We start from the raw sequence: 20,001 nt of genomic DNA on the forward strand, positions 1-20,001 counted from the left end.
AACCGGATGTGCCTTACACTGTATTGTACACATTTAGTTCACAGTTTTGTACAGAAACATATTGTGCTACATCTCTCACTTTTTTTTTTTTGGAGGGGGTCTTATCATGATGATAAAGAACATATTCTTTTTTGTTCTGAAATTTGGATTTTGAACAATTTTGGATGGATTACCTACGGGTAAAAATTGGACACCTTTCTGTTCATTCAGAAGTGGGCCAGATTCTCTACCTTTTATCTCTCTCACGCACAGACACCTATATATATATTATATATAAATGGTGAATGTTGGCAAATTTTCTCTTAGACACATACTGGAGATGATGATAAAGTTTGCAATAAGCAATCTTTTAATGATAATTTTGATTTTATACACACCCTTACCTTGTTCGGTGGATGTATCACTTCATATACATATCCATGTATGTATATAAGTATGTATATATATATATATGTATATATATATATGTATATATGTATGTATGTATGTATAGATATATATATATATATATATATATATATATATATATATATATATATATATATATATATATGTAAAGCTGGAAGTCTTTCATGTAGGCTATACCTTAATGTTAAGAGTATAAATTAAGTCTTAGGTTAAGAGAAAAAATTAAAAATAAAAAAAAAAAGATGCAAGGCTAAAAAAGGTACAGTGAACGTGAGAAATAAGCAAGGATAATAATAAACTAGAGTAAAATACAATAAAGAATGGATTTGAATATAATAGACCGGATTTTGAATGCACTCAAGAAATGGATAACAGCATAGCAATATATAAAAAACGTCAATAGATTTCATTAGTTAAATTTTGTTTCGTTAGCTGAAGCTAAATTTTACAATCGAAATTGTGTCATAAATTTAGCATTTAATCTTTTATTATTAATAAAATTAAAAACATTTTGAATTTAAATGTACTCAAATGTTCAATTTATAATGTGTCTTGATGTGATAACAGCATATTGCACTCTAGAGCTCACATACTTTTTTGGTCTTGCTGAGAAACTGTTACTCGAATTCATTCTGTTAGGTGAACCCAGCGCCATCTGTTAGAGTGAGTGTCGGCGGACTTAGGTGACAGTGTTACCCAGCGCCATCTGTCAGAGTAAGTGTCGGCGGACTTAGGTGAACCCAGCGCCACCTGTTAGAGTGAATGTCGCCGGACTTTTGAATCTTATGGATTGCCATCCCTAAGTAATTTATCTTTAGTTTTAAGTTCTCTCCATGTGAATCATTTTGTAGAAGTTTATTTTCTAGGCTAGGTACAAATATACACGTCACATTGTGATGCATAACTTTTTCTGTTCTTGCAGGATTGATGGAAATGTGAACAGAATTTTTTTTTTTACTTTTGAAATATGAATTGTGTTTGTTTTGGATAAAATATTTGAAGGCAAAATTTGATGCCTTTTTAATTCAGGGCCGGGCCAGTTTTGCTTCTCCCCTCAATTCCCCTCTCGCCTCCCCTTCATTCCTATTCCTCTAACACCCCCCATGTCTCTCCACACATACATACTGTACATACATACATATACACACACCCATAAACACACAGACACTTATGTATGTATATATATATAGATATATATATAGATATATATATATATATATATATATATATATATATATATATATATATATATATATATATATATATATATATATATATATAAACAGGGCTTCAAGAAAATTTAGAAAGAGGATGTACAGTATTTTCAGTAAATTTGACGTGGCGACTATTATTCGCGTTTAGTCCTACCTTGATATTTCCGAAGACAAGCTAATCAGGAAAAAAAAAAAAAAACTCGTTAACCACAAGACCGATTCATATTCGTTCCGATTTGCTAAGGAAATGGACGAAAAGGAGGTAACTGGATAGTAATTAAGGGAGGGACGAAAGGGAATCTTCAAGGGAACAAGAGAAACATCCTGTTTTTTTTTATTTTTGAACATTGATCTGAAACCGATATGAGCTGTTAATAAGCCGTAACGTAAGCGGGTTCCCAACATTTTCCTTTAATTTTCGTGATCACCTGATTTTTAGCCGTTGCTAAGAAACAGCTGACGAAGAGCATTTCAGAACAAAAATGGCTCTTGTTCTTTAACATGAGTTAAAATGAGCTGTGGGTTCCAAATATTCTTATTTGACTTTTTCGTGATCACCTGATTTTTAACTGTTGCTAAGAAACAGCTGACAAGAGCATTTCAGAACAAAAACGGCTCTTGTTCTTTAACATGAGTTGAAGTGAGCTACCCGTTTTGCTTACACGTTTATGAAACTGAGATGATACAGCTTACTATCTGAATCATGACATGGCTCGGTTCCTATGATATTCTTTTGACTCGTACAGTAGTATGATAATAGTTACTTAGGACTGAAATTAGATTTATGTAGACATATCGCACGAATAACTAAAATAATAATGGAGTCTGTTTATTGTTAAAATTTTCTCGTAAAACGGTAAAGTTTAAATTGAAATTTTAATGATGTTCATTTGAGATACATATAAACAGACGTCCCTACCACCAGTTTTTTTTTTTTTTTAAGTAAATAAGTTTAAAATTTTGTGTATCAAAATTGACGATCATTCCGAAAATGAAAGCTCTCGGATTAATTGACAAAATGATGAATAAAACTGCACAAAATTCTTTCATGTTGTTCGTGTGATTCTTCCGTTTTGTCTAACTTTAGATTAAGGTGCCTTTATCAAAAGTGGGTCCAAATAGAATTATTACTTTATTTTTTCTTTCGCAATGTGCCAAGAGTCGTAATAAGAATAGTCGTTCCGACGCCAGACGATATAAATCAATAAATTATTCATAATCAGAAAAAATCGTTCATTGAACTGACTGCATTGCTTAAATGATAAAATTCAGGTAAAGCGAAGGAAGTCAGATTTAAAAACTGAGAAGAAAATGGAAAAGAAAAAATAAAATAGTGAGTGTAAACTTGGATAAACATTCAAATGACCTTGCTGTAGCACAAGCCAGTGTTAAGAATCAGCAAGAATGATTCTCTTTGTTAAGACGCAGGAAAAAACAGGTTAGAACCATTTCCTTAGGCTCCAAGGTTACGACGCGAAAGCCCCGAACTTTCAAAACCATCTACATACAGCACGCTTCGAGCGGAGCACCGTAGACAGAGTTAGAAAAAAAAAGTTCCTTATCGCACCTCTTTCCACTCTCCCCAGCATTCCTTTCCGCCTTTCCCTTGTCAGCAGCCGTTCCAGCGGGCTGTCCAACCTCTCGGACTACATCCCTCTTTCCCGTTTTCCTATCGGTTCAAATTGAACCCTCCAGGCCAGCCAGCCCCGTGAGAGTGAAGTGATGTGATTCAGCTTTCGTTAAATGGTTTTATAACAAACATGATAATTATAACAAACACACTTCACTTGATATAACAAATATGATAATTATAACAAACACACTTCACTTGACACGTCATAAACATGAAACACAGCCTTCAGTATCTCCACTATAAAAATGCCAGTTATTTTTATTACGTACTTAATCATATCATCAAATTGTTTTTAGTACACAGAAATTCCACTCATTGTTATCATATTTATTATGAAGATAAAAATTATCACTATTTAACAAAACTCTATTGTGTCCTAGCTCGTTGCCTAATGTTAATTCTGTTCTAACTGTCAGCTGTCTTATGCAATTACAGACTGCTGTTTGCAGACTGGATTGCAAGCAACACTCTAGTTTGTAAGTCTCTATTTGGAACCATTTGTTATCAATTTGTATTTCTTTTAAATAAAGGCAATTAAATAAAACCTGTATTTGAATTCCACTTTTACAAGGTTCCAGTCCAAGCACTTTCTTTCCCAATTAAAATTAGATTGAAAACATGAAGAAAAGCAAATGAATAAAGAAAAACAGTTAAGAAGGTTGTGTACGTATTGGTATGAACCCTTATTTATAACCTGATTTTATTTCACTCTGATATTTTATACAGTTAGCTTGCTTTTCTCCTTTTCAAATTAACAACAAAGCAAGTATAAACCTGAATAAAACAAGTAAAAAATGCGCCGAAGTTTCTTCGGCGCAATCGAGTTTTCTGTACAGCCGCTGCATCGTATAATCAAGGCCACCAAAAACAGATCTATCTTTCGGTGGTCTCAGTATAATGCTGTATGAGCCGCGGCCCACGAGACTTTAACCACGGCCCGGTGGTGACCTGGCCTATATCGTTGCCAGATGGACGATTATTGCTAACTTTAACTTTAAATAAAAAAAAAATTACTAAGGCTAGAGGGCTGCAATTTGGTGTGTTTGATGATTGGAGGTGGATGATCAACATGCCATTTTGCAGCCCTCTAGCCTCAGTAATTTTTAATAAGATCTGAGGGCGGTCAGAAAAAAAGTGCGGACGGACAGACAAAGCCGGCACAACAGTTTTCTTTTACAGAAAACTAAAAAACGTAATATTTTTCATAAAAGAGAATTGAAAGAAAACAACCCATTACGGAGTCATACTGGAATAACGAACTGACTGGCAAGTCGAATACAATTAGCTTATCTACAGTGGGAACCATCAAAGTATAACTTAATCCATATGACAACAAATAAAGGATCTATCAGACGATGAACCTCTGGATTTTTATACAGCATAAAGTGATAACGCTGTCCATTGCATTTCGTACAAAAATCTGTATCATTTTCTGTGATCTAGTGGTGTAATGTTATTTCCATAGGAATCTAATTAAGATTACTGCAGAATTTCAGGCAAAATAGACGTTTATTTTACTAAGGGACTCCCCTGGAAATGATAAACAAGTCATTAATTCAGTAACCAAATATAAAACGTTATTTCCCTTTAATTGAATTAAATATAGAATCTACGCCAAAGACCAAGCACTGGGACCTATCAGCTCATTCAATGCTGAAACGGAAATTGACAGCAAAAGATCTGAAAGGTGTAACAGGAGGAAAACCTCGCAGTTGTTAGAAGAGGGTGGAAAGTAGAATACGAAAGGAGGTACAGTTAAAAGAACGAAAGGGGTTGCAGCTAGGGGCCGAAGGCACGCTGCAGAGAACCTTAAGTATTGCCTACAGTGCACTGCACGAGGTCCACTGCCGGCACTAGCCCCCTACGGGGGTTACCTTTCCTTTAGAACAATTGCAGTAAAATATTACGGATGACGATACCGACAGTTATGAAAGAGGGGCAATAACTAGAAAACAATTTTGGATGTATAGATGCAATAAGAAAGGTAGGTGATTTAATGAACAAACGAACAACCTTGACATAGATTAGAATCTACACAAAGAAAATAACAAGAATAACGGCGTCATCGAATCTGTAAGTAGACAATAAAATATTACTACAATATATCAAAGCATCATCCGGAAAATATATTGACAGATGCCCCAAGGTCCTCCAAAGTCTTCGAAATAATAATAATAATAATAATAATAATAATAATAATAATAATAATAACCTGACTGTTGTAACGCATTCGCTATGCCGTTTGCATCCCATTAAAGAACCTGAACAAGTTTGAGTCTGGTTACTCCTTAGATGGGTGGCCACAAAGAGATGCCAGACGCTTTCGGCCCATGAGCCCCTTGAATACCCGTGGAGTACGCGCGGGCCTAGCAACCTCATCCCGGACAAAAATTTTTATTAAAAACTGTTAATAACTGAACAAATTTATCAAATTTCTAGCCTTTGAACCTCTAGAACTCGACGGCGTAACTCATCTAATACTATGTACTTTTACTGTTAAACACACAGTTCATCTCATACCCAGGTTATACGTAGTATTAGAGAGAGAGAGAGAGAGAGAGAGAGAGAGAGAGAGAGAGAAATTATTTGGCATATGAGAGCCAGATAAAAAGCGCCGCAACACTAAAAATTATTAAAGAGAGAGAGAGAGAGAGAGAGAGAGAGAGAGAGAGAGAGAGAGATTATTTGGCGAAGGAGAGAGGAAGAGATAAAAAAAGCGTCGCAACACTGAAAATCACTGGAGAGAGAGAGAGAGAGAGAGAGAGAGAGAGAGAGAGAGAGAGAGAGAGAGAGAGAGAGACCAGATTCTCCCAGATGAGCAAGAGAGTCATGAATTATTCAAGATGTTTTATGACGGATTGAAGAGGAAACGAAAAAAACAGGAGAGAAAAAAAAAAACACCGGAGGATTGGTATGGTCGTAAACAACAGGAACACAGACAGACAGGCCCTGTTAAGCAATATTCTTTCAAATCTCTCCCCTTTCATCCTTTCTCATCCTACAATAAACATAGCTCCTTCTTTTCCTCCTCCTCCTCCTCCTCCTCCTCCTTCTTCTTCTTCTTCTTCTTAGATCAGATGTTTTTCTTGCGTCTCTTCGGGCCAGACGTCTAATCAGTGAATAAAATTATATATAATATTAAGGTATTATGGTATTATGATTTTATAGTGTTGGTGCTTGAATAAGCGTATTCTAACCATGTTTATATGGGCTTCATTTCCAAGCACAAAACGTATACCCTAAGTATTTGTTCATGTGTTATGTACAAGTTCATGCAAAACACTGACCTCAAAATGATCAAGTTTGTGGATGGTTACTTATATCACCATGAGATTTAACTTGGTTTGCTCATAAGACGATTTCATTATTTTCCCATTTATGCACTAAAAAATGTTCCACTCAACGTGATACGCATCTCTAACATAAATAATATGAAAGCTGCGTTGACGACAAGTGAAAAATTTCTGATACTGAAAAAGTTAGACACATCCCCCTCTCTCTCTCTCTCTCTCTCTCTCTCTCTCTCTCTCTCTCTCTCTATATATATATATATATATATATATATATATATATATATATATATATATATATATATATATATATATCTCTCTCTCTCTCTCTCTCTCTCTCTCTCTCTATATATATATATATATATATATATATATATATATATATATATATATATATATATATATATATATATGTATAATAATCTCTCTCTCTCTCTCTCTCTCTCTCTCTCTCTCTCTCTCTCTCTCTCTCTCTCTCTCTCTCTCTCTCTCTCTCTCTATATATATAATATATATATATATATATATATATATATATATATATATATATATATATATATTATGATCTCGCCTCTCGAGATCGACAGGTTCTTTAAAAAACAAGCAGTTGAGCTGTAATGACTGACGAGAGGTGACAAACAAAGGAGGGAGGAGCAGAACAAATACAAAAAAAAGTTACCTTAATATTAGTTTATTACAAATTAGTTATTTACATATTTACAGTGAGTCAAGGTTCTGGGTGGCGAAAAACACACAAAATAATCATTAACATAAAGTACACTTAAAACAGGCAAATTAATCAAAACTAAGTCAATGGGCAAATCAACAATTTAAGATCAAAAAACAGACGGCTCAAAATAGCGCTAAAGCAGCATACAGTAGTAACAGCAATACATGAAAAGTATAATAAATGACAGTGGGGAGCATAATAACAATTAATAACAAACTCGAAATAACCAGCAAAATAATAATAAGCAATCAACAGTAAAAAAAACAGGTAGCATAATACAATTAATTTAACAGCAGAGCAGCATAACACGGATGCACAAAGCAAACAGGAACACTTCCTCAAACAATGAGGACTACAGTCCAATGCCGGACGATCAAGACAGAGCCGATACGACAACCGTCTCGTCCCTATGGCAGTACTGACGTCCTTCTTCGATAACGACGACCATGACAGAGCCGACACGGCAACCATCTCGTCCTCAAAAACTCTCCACGGCTGATCTGCTCTGCTGCCTTGGACCACCAGTCGTTTCGCCCTCCAGAACCTGACTGACGAAGTTTGACGCCATCCAACAGACGTCAACTCAACAGTAATTAAAAACAAACGAGGCAACAATCCATTAAGGAACAATCGACAAACGATTGTTCCTAACAATATATATATATATATATATATATATATATATATATATATATATATATATATATATATATATATATATATATATATATATATATATATATATTTTCAGGGCGCTTTACTCATGTTTCCATTCTCGACAGGTTTGAATCAAAGGCAATTCGTTTAATCAGTGCTCCTGTTCTATCACTGCATCAGTTGGCCTTGTAACACCTGTAAGGTCATCTCTTCCTACATTCACTCAATGGAAAGCGGTGAACCTGGTACTACACGACTCATTCATTCACTGTTTCTTTCTCTGTGATACCGAAATTTACCACTGAAATATCGTCTCAAGATCCTTTGTATTTAAAACGTGAGGAAACGAATGCCTAACTCACACTGATCATTTATATATTAAGTCTTTTTCAATGTACCGGAAATCATCACATTTGCGAAATTTAACTTGGTCGCCAATTTGTTATTCTTCTGCATATTACTAAACATAGAATGTCAACAATGACGAAAATAATAATGATAATAATAACAACAATGTTAGTTGTTGGCATTCGCAAAACGAGGGTTGCCATGTTTTTCATTTCTGGAAGGTGGAACTTTCTCCCGTCTTATGTTCTTCTGTGCAGATTTGCTATCACGATATCGTTGAAAAATAAAACAAAAATTGTGCATCAAAAATCCTGTTGTCTCCCACAAATTTACATATTCATTAATCTGTTCAATCTGTTAACTTAGAGAGAGAGAGAGAGAGAGAGAGAGAGAGAGAGAGAGAGAGAGAGAGAGAGAGAGAGAGAGAGACTCCTATTACCCTCAACACGTAACCGTAGCCTAAAATACTAGAAGTCAACCTTGAGCAATAAAACAACGTGACAGACCTCTCAACACTGGAGGTTGATTGACTGATTGATTTATAGATTTTAGGCATACATGCCAAGCACTGGGGAAACTAAGGCCATTCAGCGCTGAAACGGAAATTGACAGTGAAGAAGTTTGAAAGGTGTAACAGGAGGAAAACCTCGCACTTGCACTATGACTCTAAGAATCAATTGCTAGCCGAGGGTGGACTGTAAGCTGAAAGAAAGAGAATATGAAAGGAGGTACAGTAAAAGGAATGAAAGAGGTTGCAGCTAGGTGCCGAAGGGACGCTGCAAAGAACTGTAAGTAATGCCTACATTGCACCGCATGAGGTGCACTGACGGCACCACACTGGAGGTGACTCTCATAAAAAAGTAGTGCAAAAACGAGTAACCGTAATCATTCCCATTCTCTGAAGTATCAATGGTCAATTGGATGTAAAGTGTTGTCGCAAGTACCCAAAAGAAAGTTAGTATTAATAATTGTTACACCAATCATATTCCACAAAATGATATGCACACTAACTGACTGATTTTATTTAACCGGCGTCATTACGTGAAGGGCCATAAACGCCGAATGATATGTGCAATAAATATTTTGTCATTCGTTTACAGAAATGTGATCATTGCTGCATGAAGAAGTGTTGCTAATTTTCACAAAGAGCGAGAAATATGTCTCATCAGCATATAGAATAAGTAATTATCATTCCGACAGAAAAACAGGAAATATGTCTAGTCGTCTACTGACTAGAAATATGTCACACAGAACAAGATGTATTTTTCAATTCTCACATACAGACAAGACGCATATCTCATTCGCACACAGAACAAGAAAAATTTCTCAGTTCCTCAGACAAAGGTATAAAAAATACTTCTCAATTATCTTACAGATCGAGATACATTTCCCATTCCCTAGGAAAAGCAAAAAAATTAACTATTTTCTTACAAAACCAAGGAATCCTTCTTATCCCCACAAGAAAACCTGAAATATTTCTCACTCTCGCGGAAAAATTAATATTTCTCAATTTCCACACAAAAATTATTCCTCAATTTTCACACAGAAGAATTATTTGTCATTCTCACAGGGAACCAAGAAATGTTTCTCAATCCCACAGGGGAAAAAATTCTCAACTCTCACAAAGAACAAACACACTTATTTCTCAGTTATTCACACAAGACAAGAAATATTAATCGTTCCCGCACACAAACAAGAAATATTTCTCAATTCTCCTTACACAGCAAGAAATATTTCTCATTCTCATACAAAGTAAAGAAATATTACTCAGCCTCACACCAAAACATGCAACATTTCTCCTCCTCACACAGAAACATGAAACGTTTCTCATTCTCACACAGAAATGAGACCTTCGGCATAAGCATCAACAAAGGACAGACTTTCCTGCATTTACATTTCTTAAACCTGAAATATGATGACGAAAGATCTTGGTGAAATTATACTTTTGTAGTCGCCCTTGTTTCGATAATCAAGCTGCAACCAGCTGTCATTTTATTTTCGATATTTTCTGCTTCTATATGCAATCTGTTTCTAACTGTTATATAATTTTTAATATTTTTATTATTATTCCCAATATCATTACTGTCATTACCACTATTATAATTACTACTTTTGCTACTACTTCAGTAACTGTGTGGATATTGCCAATTATCGTTTTTATTACTTTATCTCGTGTATCTAGATTCTGTGGTTTGTATTGTCTCCACTTTGTATATCTTATATCATGGCCCTGAGCTGAAATAAATATTATCATTATTATTATTTAAATGCAAAATGATACATAACAAACAAACAAACAAGCAAGAAGGGGCCAACAAGCAAACAAACCCCTCTCCAAATAATTCCATCCCACCGAAAGGATAAAAGACGCAAGTTTCAACTTTACAACTTCCCCATTCTTGCAATCGAACGCTATCTGCGCATCAAACACTTTCGAGAGGAAAAATGCCCAGCGTAGAATGGACGTCCCTCTATTTATTCTCGCCTCTTAAGGTGAATGAACAAAATAACAGACAGAGGGAAAAAATAAAAACCGGACGGTAAAAAAAAAAAAAACCGAGCGTGGGTCACATGAATGAATCCTTTCTGACTCGAGCGGCCTTTCACTCTGAATGAGTTGCCGAAAGGTCCGGAACGTTGACCGACGAAGATGACATCTAGAACCTTTCTGGAACGACTTTCTGGAATGACTTTCTGGAACGACATTCCGAACGCCTTTTTGGAATACTTTCTGGAACGATTTTCTGAATGCTTTGGAACGATTTTCTGGAACCCTTCTGGAACGACGTTCTAGAATTACTTTCAGAACGTTCTGAATTCTTTCTGGAACACTTTCTGGAACGACTTTCTGGGACGACTTTTTGGATCGACTTTCTGAATCGCTTTCTGGAACGATTTTCTGGAATGCTTCCTGGAACGAATTTCAGAAGGGCACGTGAAAGTCTGTGCTGGTAGAAGGCCAGCTTTAAGTAATAACAACAAACAACGTTGAATTTGGGTCCAGAAGTGAAAATAAAACGAAGGGAATTGAGGCTCTGACTGTCTGGAAATACTCTCTTGATTTATGATTCCCTGGCGGCTGCTTTCCACGAGTCCGTCGTTTTCGTGAACCTAACGGAAGGAAATTTCTCTTTTATAGATTTCTTTGCACACCTTAAACCCACACACACATTGCACACGCACACACACTCACACACACACACAAATATATATATATATATATATATATATATATATATATATATATATATATATATATATATATATATATGTATATAATGACTTTGAAACATTTTTTAAAACAGAATTTTTATCAATAGGCGCGAGCCCATAAAACGTTAAAATGTAGAAATAAATGTTTAGAGACTAAACTGTCTCTCTCCTGAGGAGAGAGAGTTTATCCTGAAATATAGCATTTACATTTTCACATTTTTGTCTTTATATAATATATATATATTATATATCTATATATATATATATATATATATATATATATATATATATATATATATATATATATATATGTGTGTGTGTGTGTGTGTGTGTGTGTGTGTGTGTGTGTGTGAATGTGTGTGTAAGTGTGTGTGGATTTTGCGAATTCATTCACTATATCTATGAGAATACAAACCCATAACAAATTAGGTAAGTTTATTTAATGCAGGGTAAGGGAAAGGGAGAGACAGAGAGAGTAACGCCGTAAATGCGAGATACAGGCATGCGCACACAAATTCATGTCAGAAGAGTGGTTGATTTTGAAAGAAATCTATTACATCCAGAACTTTTCTGGTTCAGGAGTCAAAGAACAGCATTTTCATTCCTTTCAGTCTCACGATGACAGCACAATCAGACAGAAAAGTTCAAGAAGAGTGCTGCAGAAGCGAATCAGTCGCCTTGAGCTGTATATTATCCAGAAAAGATAATGAAAAGTGGTATTACCGAAGCCTGGTAAGTCCCTGGTTACAAAGACTGTAGATCTCTGAGTGCCCGTTTTCCTGACAATTTCCTTTCACCTGTGTGTGTGTGTGTGTGTGTGTGTGTGTTTTTCAGAAGCCGTCTCATAAGATTTGATGCTGTCAGTGTTCTTTTTTCTAGAACAGAAAACTCAACGAAAACGTTATAAGAGAACATTCTCTCTTGATAGGGACACACCATCTACTTAATAACATTTCTATCTGTTCGTTTTTAAAAGCAAAGGCTGATGAAGAAGGCAATTTAATGCCATTCTGAGCCCAGGTCGAAGACAAGAAAAAGGAAATGGAAACAGAAACACAGATAGAAGGAAGGTCTAGATCCGAAGTCAAGGAAAATGCATTAATATAAACGTTTTGGGACATTAAATGAAAATATTCTAAGATTCATTTCTTGGAAAATTCCTCTGTCGGTGTTTTTATATCTATCTACAGCCTTGCTGTAAGGACAGACTGAGTAATGTTTTTCTCTCACCTAAATTTCAAGAAGCTCTACAGTTTGGTTTTAGTTTTCTGTCCATGAGTACTTTTTCTGTCCGCCTCCAGATCTTAAAACTATTGAGGCTAGAGGGTTTGCAAACTGGTATGTTGATCATCCACCTCCAGTCATCAAATCCAAATTGCAGCCTCTAGCCTCAGTAGTTTTTATTTTAGTTAAGGTTAAGTTAGCCATAATCATACTTCTGGCACCGCTCTAGGTACCAACAACACAGGCCATCACCGGACCGTGGCTGAGTTTCATGGGCCGTGGCTGAAACTTTCATACAGCATTGTGCGCTGTACAGAAAAGTCGATTCCGCCAAAGAAACTTCGGCGCGTTTTTTGTTTCTAATTTTTCATTTCTCTCACCCAAGCTTCAATCATTATAACTACTTCATTTAAATATAACTAATGAATTACTAAACGGTATAGGCCTAACTAATGCTGTAACCGGAAACAACTAATGTAAATGAAAGGAAATCCTTGTGGAAACCCCTTGCATTTTTTTTTTTTTTTTTTTTTAGAGTTTAAGCACATGCATGACAGTCTATGTATGTTACAAGATCTGATGTGTCTGTCCTAGCACTACTTATCATCTAGCAAACCCGAATCTTTCCTTCTGAACTTATCCATCTTACCTCCCTCGAAAACCCCAAAATTTCAGTCAGTCACGCAAGTCTATGCTTCCTAAAGTTCTTGAGCTGAAGTCTTAAAGCTTGATTTCCCAGAATGCACAGACTGAAAAGCTCCTTTATTTCATTTCTGGCAGTTGCAATTTCAGACTGAATCTTCCTCGTCCGCAATGGCGTTACATCCCCTTAACTAAGCATTTTTGCATTCATCAGGAAAAATACAGGTCTGTTTGAGACCTTCAAATAAAACGTGAAGGGGCAGGAAAACGACGGAAATCCATTGCTTTAATTGCAATTATTATTTGGGCTGTGAACAGACAGGCAAATAAATGTCTTGCGCATGCTACCTTGCTCCCTCCCAAAAGAACGTAGAAAAAATTCTAAGAGAAGAAAGTGGGTCTCTCTCCTCCCCAAAAGAGGGGGATAGGTAGGGGGATGGTTAAAGAGAGAAAAGTGTGTCTGACCGAGAAAAAAATGCCAAACACGCCCCTGGAAGTAAAATCCGGGAATAACGACGGATTTTGGAAGCATACGGGGAAATAAACAGCACGTTAATGGAAAAAAAAATCAACAATTTTTCTTGAGTAATGGCTGTAAGCTCCCCTATCTCTGTGCAAGACGAGCACACAGTGTAACTTACCGTCTCATTTTAGTCCAGAAAATTCCCTGCTTATCTCATGTCTTAGATGTAAAAATAAAACCTACATTACAGCGCTTGGGCCTTCTTTCACCTCTACTGTATCATTGAATTCCCGATTGGCATAGACCCTTGTAGAATTAAAACGAAGTGTCTTTTCAAGACGGATCTGATTATGATACGCAAGTTGATTACCAAAGATTGTAGCCTAAGGAAATTTTTTAAGAGCAAGGTTTCATGAAATTTGGAATTACGGAAAACGAATTCGTCATTAACGTCAAGTACAAAGCGGAATGGAGAGATGCATCCTTTTTCAAAATAAAGAACGACTTATCATTTAATGACATTATTAGAATTCCTTTCAGATTCGCTTTCAAAGGAATAGATTTAAAGAAGAGAGAAACCGGATTTATGAGAGTAATATTCGTTGGACATCACAGTCCACTAACAAACATTAAAAAATATACCGAGCTTATGATCATATCAGTTTATTGCTACAAAAGAAACTATGCCGTGAGTACTGAACAAGATTTGGGGCCCCCTGTACTAAACCTATGCATTCTGTCAACTTTTTTGTTTGATGTTTTTATTTATAAATAAATAAATAAATAAATAAATAAATAGAGTAAATTTATAGATATATATATGAATGTATATGAATTTATATACATAAATATATATACATATATATATATATATATATATATATATATATATATATATATATACATATACATACACATACATATGTGTGTGTATACATGCAATACCTTCCATGCGTAATGATTGGGCAAAAATATTTTACTTAACATACAATACACATCCATACAGGGCTAAACACTAAACATGTATGTAAACGATGGGGCAGCCTCCTGCATGAGAAAGGCATTTAATTGCTTGCACAACACACATTAATTCGTACGCCAAGAGGACCACCAAAAATGTGAACGTGCTTCCTTATATAATAAAACTGTGAAAGTTTTATAATTCCCACAAGCGGAAGAATGGATTCATTAAAGGACTGAAACTTTCATAAGTTGAATTAAACTTTCATCAAATTTACTAAATAAAAGTAACCTATATATAAGTCATATATATATATATATATATATGTATATATATGTGTGTGTGTGTGTGTGTGTGTGTGTGTGTGTGTAGATAAATACATATATATGTGTGTATATATATGTATATATACACATATATATGTATATATATATATATATATGCCTGATCTCTGCATATTGTTCTGTAAATTAAAACAATTAATAATAGGACCTCATTTAACCAGGATGCTATCTAGCAGAGATTTTTATTCAAAAAAGTTATAAGCTTTCAAAGGATTGTTCTGCCCTCATCGTCTGATAATCTCTGCTGATATATATATATATATATATATATATATATATATATATATATATATATATATATATATATATATATATATATATATATAAATGTATATATAATATATATACATATATACAATACACACACTATCAGGAGGGGAGCTTAAAAAAAAAAAAGACAGCAGTCACTGCCACATCAGTATACTCGTATAACTGCTGAATAGTGGAGAAACTCCTTGCAAAAATCTTCCACAAAAATGGCCCTTTCATTCACCTATACATGATGATCGTCAGCAACACATCGAATTTCATTGAACACATTACGCCACTCACCTCGATGTTGAGCGTACTCTCACACTTCTTTGCAAATGCCTCCTTACTCTATCTGTCCAGCACTTTCTAGGTCTTCCGCTTCGTAACACATTTAAATTGTATACTCTGTTTAAGAACCTATTGTCATCAATTCTTTTCACATGACCGCACCATCTCAGGATACTCTGGTTCATACTTTTACTACTTATATTTTTTCTTCTTCTTCTTTTTCTTTTAACGTGCTTTTATTCCTGATTTTGTATGGGGGTGTTAATGGATGCCTTCTTTGAAGGAATTTTTGATTTGGCTTTGGGGTAGACCTGTGGTCTCGGCTGCCCTGCCTGACATCGCTTGGACCCCGGTACGTATGTTTCATGTATCATACCCGACCCAACGCCCTTTCTTCGTACCTCCATATTTCTCAAACTTTCTTTTCTTCTTACACCACATACATTACACAAACTAGTCGTGTCATCAGCTTCAAAATGTTTCTTTCGTTCACTTTCTGCATCCACAATTTACTTCCACAGAACACTTTGCTCCCCAACACTTACTTGAGTCAGTTGCTTCCATTCTTCCGCTATCAATGTCAACACCCGTAACTCCATCTTCCTGGTTTCCATTTTCATTTAATAAAATCTATCCCTTATCCATCAAAATCTTCACCTTATCTATTAAGTAACTCTATGCCTATAAAATTTTTATTGTCCCCTTAATCACCTTTATCCTTATGCAAAAGAACAATTATTCATCCAGCCCATTTCTTTGGAATCTATCCCATATCCAGACATACCTTATACACCCTGGTCTTATCCATACAATCCTCGGACTAACGCATTTGTACTTCTTCGCCCGTTCTCCGAGTCATCCTTACAAAATAACCGCCGTATATTTATCCAAATCCACACACCCCCATACACAAAAACATACACACACACACACACACACACACACACAAGCAGAGAACTTTCCTTCTCAGAACCTCCCCTTGCGGACATGGTTTCTTCTACAGTAATGTCACCTGAGGACGATTTCTCCATACCCATAATTCTTGCGAAACAATGCTATCAAGCCTAAGTCTCATTTCCTTTTCCTAAAATTGGTGGCCAGTCGTTGCATCGTCGTCTTGCCATCCTCTCATAAAAGATATTCTGCAGTGATGGTGAGTCTAAAAACACCTCCCTTTAATGCTTATCAGTGCCCGGCATATTTGCATATCAGTTAGAGGATTGGGTAGAATTGGCTATTTCCGGAACCGCTGTTAAATGGTGATTGAATTATTCAGAGTTACACATTTCATGGGCGCACATACACATACATGAATGGTATTACATTATTCAGAGTTACACATTTCATGGGAATACATAAACACACATATGAATGGTATTCAATTATTCAAGAGCTACATTTACAGGCGTTTCTACACATGAAGTGATTATGGCACTAGCACCAGAGTTACATACACATGGGCGTACACACATACATGAATGGTATTAAAGTATTCAGAGTTACACATTTCATGGGCGTACATACACATAATGAATGGTATTACATTATTCAAGAGTTACACATTTCATGGGCGTACACACACACATGAATGGTATTAAAGTATTCAGAATTACACATTTCATGGGCTTACAGAAACATAATGAATGGTATTACATTATTCAATGAGTTACACATTTCATGGGCGTACAGAAACATACATGAATGAAGTGGTCCTGATGAAAATCTCAATAGCAGGAAAGTCGGCATTCGATACCCAGACATGAGAGAGAGATTTAGGCCTGTTCCGTTAGAGCCCACTGGTGATCTGAGAAGTCAGCTGCATATCAATGGTAGTTACTAGACTGACTGTGGTGGGTTTCAATCATAATGGAGAAGGGTGGGGTGGTGGGGGTGGGGGGTTAGCAACTTCATGTCAAAAGCACTTGCTGAAAACAATTATGATCAGGTGGGTGCGTCAGTTGTCTTAATTTTAGTCAAGTCTCCATCATCTGCCTACTGCAATTAAACTGATCACTTATGTTCATTAACATTCGTTACATCTACCTGACGCTTTGTGTGAGAGAGAGAGAGAGAGAGAGAGAGAGAGAGAGAGAGAGAGAGAGAGAGAGAGAGAGAATGGGTTATCTGCGCACCTTTACTACACAAATCGATAAAATAAAAAAAAAAAATCGTTCTTTTCAGTTCGTCGATGACTATGGAAAATCGCACGTGAATTTCAACGTTGAAATCAAGCCTCTGTGATCAGGAAGAAGAAGAATGTAACGGAGAAACAGAAGACCAATATAAAAGAAAGCGTGGCTAGACCGTGTGTGTGTGTGTGTGTGTGTGTGTGTGTGTGTATTCCTTCAACCTAAATTAGGGGTCCGATTTATCTGACTAAATGGACGAGCCGTATACCTGACGACAGCGCCATTCTCCTGGAGGACACGAGAGACAGGATGATGATTATAAAACGAGGGAAAGAACAAACACACGCCATAATAAACGAAAGAGATGACAAACACGTAGCTGGGTTTGTCAAACAGCCCGGGGGGGGGACTCGTCGGTGGTTGAGGCTGTACGTTGTGGGATGCATTCAAGCAGGTGGACGGGGCTAAGCAAACACCGTGCTTGTGAAAAACGGCCATCACTGATTTTTCCATTCATTCGGGGGTAACAGGTAGGCGCTTTTAGCGGGTGCAGTTTGACTGCTGGTCACCAGAAAGTCCTGTCATTTTTATATAGCGATAGAAGGCAACTGGAACTTCGTACAGTCTTCGGCATTTTGAATGACATTGAGATACCATGGTCATTTTGCGCCCACTGTCTTTTTGTTAAGTATGAATAATTACATATCCTCGGGCTGTCATATTTCCTACTTTCAGCCAAGTATTTTAATTTTGTTCTTTCAACTCGGAACGTTGCATAATGCTCCGATAATAAATAAAACCTTCCAGAATTCTTTTAGTCTAGCAAAAGGAATCTACATCTGCCTCATAAGTATTCGCTGACTATTTATAAACAACATATAACGATTCTCTTAACAGAGATTTAGCTAAAATTAGTGCATGGCATTTTAAGAGGAATAAAGTTAAACCTAATAAAACTCATGCAACTCATCTAAAATTACGTGTCGTTATATTAAAGAATTATTTCACAGTTTTTGAAGATATATGCTTTTATTCTGCCGTTTTAGTTTTCTGCAAAAGTCCGTCCGCACTTTTTCTGTCCCCCTCAGATCTTAAAAACTACTGAGACTGGAGGGCTGTAAATTGCTATGTTGATCATCCACCCTCCAATCATCAAACATACCAAATTGCAGCCCTCTAGCCTAAGTAGTTTTTAATTTATTTAAGGTTAAAGTTAGCCATAATCGTGCGTCTGGCAACGATATGGGACAGGCCACCACCCGGTCGTGGTTAAAGTTTCATGGGCATTATATCGATACCACCGAAAGATAGATCTATTTTCGGTGGCCTTGATTATACGCTATACAGAAAACTAGATTGCGCCGAAGAAACTTCGGCACATTTTTTACTTGTTTTGATAATTGTTCCCGGTTCGGTAATCAGCAACTGACTCGCATCGTAAACAGATAAAAAACTTGACCTTTATTTAATACTAATACCATTCCATTAACCCCATTCGACTGACATGCTGAGCTTGCTTTGCAAAAGTGTTCACAGTGCTGATCGTCCTTTTCATTCAGATTTTCCCAGATTATGTGATTCACCAGTAGTACTTTTTTTTTGTGAGGCACAGTACCACGGAGTCTTCTATAATTTCGTTCCAGCTGTGACCAGATTATGGAATGATCTTCCTACCTATGTATGCTATTTGAATCGCTGCAACTTCAGCAGACGTTAAAAACAGCTGCAAATCAATTTTTATTGCGCAGGTTGGCATGTCTCCTTTCAAAGTTGAAATGTTACCTCTTATGTTTTTCTTTGTTTTATCGCGGATATAGTTTAGTCCTTGCCTATTCATTTTTTCCGTAGGCTGCTTTCACTATCGAAGGTTTTAGGACTCTACTGTAGCATGCCGCTTGTCAACTAAGTTGAAAGCGTGGCCACACACACACACACACACAATAATAATAATAATAATATTATACACACACACACACAATAATAATAATAATAATAATAATAATAATAATAATAAAGAACGGGAACCTATTTATCCGTGAAATGGATGCTTATAAACTACAAAATCTAAAAGAATGCCTAATCTGATCTACGAAACATAAATTAAAATCATAAAAAAGAAAAAAAGTTAGTTTTTTAGCGAAACTATCTGACGTCGAAAAAGATCATCGTCGAAAGATCATTCATGAATATATATATATATATATA

At 35.9% G+C, this 20,001-nt stretch overlaps 1 protein-coding gene across 1 annotated transcript in view; it reads right to left on the minus strand.

Annotated features, from left to right (window-relative positions):
- Pglym78 (phosphoglyceromutase 78) overlaps positions 1-20,001 on the minus strand; it is a 150,922-nt gene that overhangs the window by 122,309 nt on the left and 8,612 nt on the right. The gene's annotated exons all lie outside the window — the stretch shown is intronic.

Source organism: Macrobrachium rosenbergii, chromosome 5 (assembly GCF_040412425.1).
Source record: "Macrobrachium rosenbergii isolate ZJJX-2024 chromosome 5, ASM4041242v1, whole genome shotgun sequence".
NCBI lineage: Eukaryota > Metazoa > Arthropoda > Malacostraca > Decapoda > Palaemonidae > Macrobrachium > Macrobrachium rosenbergii.